The sequence below is a fragment of the Prunus dulcis genome, chromosome 6 (genome assembly GCF_902201215.1).
Source record: "Prunus dulcis chromosome 6, ALMONDv2, whole genome shotgun sequence".
NCBI lineage: Eukaryota > Viridiplantae > Streptophyta > Magnoliopsida > Rosales > Rosaceae > Prunus > Prunus dulcis.
The window spans coordinates 1,985,549-1,992,101 of record NC_047655.1 but is presented as its reverse complement, the minus strand read 5'-3'; positions in this window follow the sequence as shown (position 1 = coordinate 1,992,101).

The following is a 6,553-nucleotide window of genomic DNA, read 5'->3' as shown; positions in this document are numbered from 1 at the left end:
ACTCATTGAATACATTATATTTAAAAGGTGTAGCCGAGCAGATTGCTCTAGCCCTAACTCGCTTAACTTCAGAGTTCTCATGACTCCGAAGCCAGTGAGCTCCCAAAAGGCCTAGTGCTATATGAAGGTGGGCATGTACATATAAGACACATCACTCCATCTTCGTTGGTCGATGTGTGATGTTACAATCCACCCCCTTAAGGGCCCGACGTCCTCATCGGCACATTCCACCATACGGCAGAGTGGCTCTGATACCAAATTGTCACATCCCAAGATTGGCTCCGCCGTAGCACGATATTGTTTGCTTTGGGCCCCCCTCTCTGCCTTCACGGTTTTGTTTCTAAGAACTCACGAACAACTTTTCAGTAGTTCACCCATCATAGGATTGCTCTAGCCCCAATTCGCTTAACTTCGGAGTTCCCATGACTCTGAAGCTAGTAAGCTCCCAAAAAGCCTCGTGCTAGATGGAGGTGGGCATGTACATATAAGGCACATCAGCCCCTCTCCATTGGTCGATGTGTGATGTTACAGTTATACTATTTAATATATATAAAAATTAAGAAAAAAGGACCCTCTTTGTTGCATTAGTTTATACTTTATAGATATTACTTTGCTAGTTTTAACATTTCCTAATTTGATATTGAAGAAACATAAATTTCATACTAAATCAATCTGAGAGTTCAATTTTTTCTTTTTGGTGTGGGAATGTTTGCCTTTGATGGACCTCATTCTCTCGAGTGCTACTAAATTTGGTTACTGCACACATTTTTTATCATAGAGAATTGCATGCTAAGTTGGAGTGTTCTTGGCAATTACTTCACTTTCCAAACAACAATTTACATAAAGAATACTAGCACCTCTCTTACTAATGTACCCATAAATCTTTGTTTGAAATTGTTGTTCTAGTTGGCAAAGAGATTGCAAAATACCATCTTGCATATTTGTTAAAATAAGTAAGAAATGTAAAAAAATTAAAAGGGGACAATAGAGACTCAAGTAATGACCTAATAGTAATAAATAATACTTTAAACTACTATTATCGATAAAAGAAAATTGGAGAAAAAAATTTAAAAGAATAAAAGGATCCCATCATATATATATATATATATAAAGAGTATAGCCGCTCGGCAATACTATTTATTTAAAAAGTGCCAAGCGATGATACTATTTTTTTTTAAAAAAAATGAAAACAAATCGAGTATAGCCTATACAATTTATAAAAAATAAAAAAAGACCCACCTAGCAACTAGGCACCCACATGTCAGAAAACATAGAGCCTTGCGACTATACTACTTTTATAAATAAAATAAAATTAAAAAAATTGAGTATCGCAGCGCGGCTAATAGCAATAGATAATGCTCTAAACTACTCTTATCAATAAAAGAAAATCGAGGAAAAAAATTTAAATTAAAAAAAAAAGGATCCAAAAAAATATATATATATATATATAAATAGTACAGCTGTCGGCTATATGATTTATTTTAAAAAAGTGCCGTGTAAAGCGTGCGGCTGTACTTTTTTTTTTTTTTTTTCTTTAGAAAAATGAAGAGAATTGCATACATTTTACCTTTTTTTGTTACAACACGTAAGAAAAGTAAAAATCAAGAGAAAATCACCATTTTGCATTTTTGTTAAAGAAAAAAGTATAAAATAATAAAACATTTAAAATACCAAAAATTAACCTTATGTTATAAAATGAACGGGGATATGAGCGAATATTGAACTGCACGTAAAGTAGATGAGACACAGCATTTAACGAGGTTCGGCTATGCCTACGTCCTCGGAGAGCAGCAACAGTAACCTTTCATTCATAACATAATATGGTTACAACTCTAGTGTTTACAATATGTATGCTCACCTAATTTTCTCTCTAGGAGAATTTCTCTTTGCTCTCTTTCTCTTCACACACTCACCCTCTTTCTTCCTTCCCTTCATCTTCTCTCATTTCATCTCACATTACAAGCAAATAGAATGCCTATTTATAGGCAAAGCAAATGGCTTGGTTTGGTGTGTGTGTGTGATTTGGTTTGGTAGGTATGAGGTTTGGTTTGATGGGTGTGTGGTTTGATTTGGTGGGTGTGTGGTTTGATTTTGTGTTCAACTTGAATGTTAGAGCATGTGTTGAACTTGAATGTTAGTTTGCAATGTGGGCTTCACCCATTTTACAACACTCCCCCTTGGAGACTACATGTCCCTAGATTGGTTGCCTCATTAAAACCTTGCTTGGAGAAAACCTAGTGAGGTAGAAAACTGATGGAAGGAAGAAAGAAGAGTATAACAATCTGTATAGCATACTTCTGGATGCTCCCCCTGATTAATATCTCCCCCTAATGTCTTTATGACTCTCTTTTGGAGTGAGAATCTTTTGGAGTGAGTGGAGGATGTAGCCATTAATAATTCTCGTAGTTGAGTAAGTAAATATATTTCCAGTGAGCTATCTCTATGTGAATCATAAAATTTTTCAGAGTCCGCGTTTCCAGCAAAACTTGGGCTATTTGTAAGTTCACTTGAAAGAATATGCCCATACATAGTGTTATGTGGAAATAGCATCAAATATACCTCACATCATCCCAAAATGATGGAGTTGAGCTCTATCTGGAAAATACGATGTCCGGTCCAATATACGTCCGGAAAATCCTTCAAGTGGCCAACGGATAATCTGCATAAAAATGCTTCAATACTTTCTTAGTATAAGCAATAATCTCGTTGGCATAATGCTCGATCTTTCAGTCGAGACAAATATTTCTGGAACTCTTGAGAAGCTTTAATGTGTTTGCAAACATATTAATGTACTCACTGAGGCAATTTATGCATATTAGTATTGAGTACGGATTTTGTACTTCAGGTACATGTCATTCAGGGACTTGCTTCATGCAATTTCAATCCTTTCAAGGATTTTGTTTAAAGGGATTAAACTTTATGACACATTATATAGCTTTAACCGAGCTATTTATACATCTTTAGGAAATCGCTTTTGGCAATATGCTCCATGCCTTTAATAACTTTTAGAGATAACATGTTGGTCTCCATGTGCAATAAGGGGGGGCACAATTGAATTTTGAAAATATGGAGAAAACCCAACATTCCTTGTTTCTGCCAGAAACATTGTGTCATACAAAGTAGGTATATTCCCTTTTATTCCTAACACCCAAGTATAACTTTTAATATTAACATCTTTTGGGGTTCGTACTGTGGGTTTGTTCTTTCACGTTCATTCTCATCTATAATGGAATTGCCTCAGTCCATTTTGGCCAATGATATTGTCGACATTTTAATAATTGAACGTGGTTCCAATCAACACAGCCCATTGATGATTTGAGTAGCTACTTCAAAATCAAAATTTGTCATTCATCAATTCATGATCCCACCATTCTCATGTGCATGCGCATGCATCAATTATAAGCATTTCTTTGCTTTTGGGTACCCAAGCCACTACATGGGGCTTTTATTATGTGAGAATGTGGATTATAACCTCCAATGGAGCGTTATGTTATAGTAGGGCGGGGATAATCTCCATTTAGGGAGTTGGAACATTTAGAACCATATATCTGGCATGCTGCAGGCATGCCACAGATTAATGTATACATGTCAATTGATTTCTGGGACTTTAACCCATACAATTTGCAACGCATTAGGCGTGCACAATATCAATATTGACATGTCAAGGGATTGTCCTTTCGGGACTTCAATCCACATCATTTGCTACGCAACAGGCGTGCATCATATTGATCACTGCTATACCCATATTATGTTCTTATGGGACTTTAATCTGTGTAGTGTATTATCAATGTATCCAACTTGCAATCTGAAAAATTTGCCTTAATAATTCATGGATACATACAAGCCATTCTTTTGGAACAGACTTATCTCCCCATTTGGTTACCTTTCAAGATAAAATATCAAATAAGTATATAAGCATAAAATAACAAAAGTATTGCTTACATCCTTAGGTGGGAGAAACTTTTCTCAAGTATCATTCAAGCTCGTATCGGCCCAGTAAATGTAGTGCTTGATGATCTAGTTATATCCTGCAAAGCAAAATCACAATTCTTTTCTCTGTCAATAACTCTCAGAGTTAGGATCACTTCATGGATTCTTTCTTCAGATGTTCATTCTAAAGAAATAAAATCCCTTATGAACATAGAGTTATAGAAAGAAAGAAAAGATACAAAAATTGTGATATTGATTGCAAGATAAGGTAAGCAATCAAGGAAGGAAGCTGGTGGGAGCAGAAAAACAAGCTCTCAATTCTCCTAGTCTAGAAGGACCTCAGGAGATTAGAGCATAAGGCCGCCTTCACAATTCCCTGATCTTGCAGAAACATGATCAGGGATAGTCTTGCTTCCTAAATGGATGATCAGAGATAGTCTTGCTTCTCAGGCATATTAAGTGCTTAATGATAAGAAAAACAAGTAGATATAGCATCATTTTGTATGGGAAAACTGGATGTCTTCTGCAAAGAAAATTTCTTTAGTAACACATTTATACACAAATACAATGAATAGATAGAACCGGTGAATTTCAAATTAACCATGGGAAAATTGCGAGATTCTCGGGATACTTTTGAAAAAGTAGCTCCATGAAATCCGTAAAGCAAGATCGGCTTTGAAAATAATACTTGAAAACGCCGAAAGTGCCGACAGGCATTATCAGAGGCCACGTGAAGTTTTGGACTCTTGCAAAAGAAAAAGATAATGTGGGGATTCGAGAAGATATTGGAATCCTGAAAAGTTGCCACATTTTCGTCTATAGATATTGCCTTTGCAAAACTTGATTGGAGCAACTGCGTTTCAACTCAACTTCGTTTCAACTCAATTTCCTTCATTTTCTGAAACTTTAGTTTTTGTAAGAGATTCTTCGAAACCTTCTTAAAATGGCTTCCTCTTCTTCCAACCCAAATAATTTCAATTTAAATGATGCTCCCACAACAACCAGTGACGCCCAAGTGTGGCGTCCATCCTTTGTATCCCAAAATCGTCATCTTACAGTTAATGATTCTGTGATGATGAATGATGCTACTGCTGTCACAGTAGCTAGGAATTTCATTATTCCAATGGATGAAATGTTGTTGACAGGGAGGTCTGAAAAAGAGGCTATTGAGGACTCAATGGCTTTTAGCATTCAGAGTGCTGCTTCTGTTTCTAACTTGGCTGATCGTTTGCGTGTTAGAGCAAACGAGGTTCAGAAGCTGACAACTGAAAATTATTCTCTTCAAAGAATGCTTCATGAGTCTCAAAAAGAGGTTGAGAAACTCAAAGGAGAGAATAATTCCTTGTTGAAACTGGTGAGTTTGTACTCTGCTGATATACTGAGAAAGCTAGACATGCTGCAGGTCTCAAATGAAAGAATTTTGGGAGACCATGAGAGGCTCATGGCTAAGCTTAAGAGGCGCCGTCCTCTTCCTTCAGAGGCTTCCAAAACATAATGTAATTTTATAGATTTTACAGGGCCTGCACCTTCATTGCAGGTGTAAAAATCTATCTGTTGTATGCTCATTTCCTTTTATAATAATTGCGCACGTTCTTAAACTTGCACCTGTGGTTTTTACGTCTTTTCAAAATGACGGTCTGGAACCTTGTGCCTTATAGGTTCAAATAATCACATCAAATCTCTCATATTTCCATGCATGTGAGCCCAGAATTTTTGGTCTGGGTTAAACCCAAACTCATAATTTATTCGCCATTTTCAAATGGACATGAAATATGAATTGAGTAAAGCCACGATAATATCTCAATATAGTAGTGAAGAGCATTAACTACTATACACCCACAACTTCAAGTTCAGGATCTCTCATATATTTGATCCATGGGCTTCCGGCCTAGATATAACAAAATATGTGGGGAGCCTCAATTCATTATTTGAGTTTTATACTGATATTATCCATTTCACGGTGTATTTTTAACAACCGAAATTCACAAAATATATTTCTTCCTTGAGGTGTCGATTATAACAGAATCGAACTTTATTAAATTCATCATTCTCTTATGCCAAAGAAATATGTGGTGTACCACAATTTGCAATAATACCTCAAGAGTTGTCCATTTAATTGTTGGAACTTTAGGTTCTCAATACTGTTAGATTTTGAACTTTGGGCCAAAATCACATATCCTCATGGTATGGACATTTTTACAATTTTCTGTCCATATTTCGGGACTTCAAGCCCTTACATACCTGTCCATATTTTGAAGAACTTCTGGCATCCCATTTAATTGCTCATCCATGAGTTTAAGGAACTGCAGGTTCCCTTTTATATATAGTGACGGTTTACCCAAAATGGTTAATATTTATGCATACGTCACTATTCATGTGAATAGTACTATTCATCAAGTCATGAATACATATCTATTCATATGTGCAGTTCATTTGCCAGTACAGTTAATATTCATGTGTACGGCACTTTTAACCAATACGGTACTGTTACATCATCAAGGAACTCTAGGTCCTTATTTACATGTCAAGGATCAAGGATCTTCAAGTCCGATCTCTTGTTTACATGTATAGTACCGGAGAGACTGCCAGCTCTCATATCAATATCATCATCAAGGATCTTCAA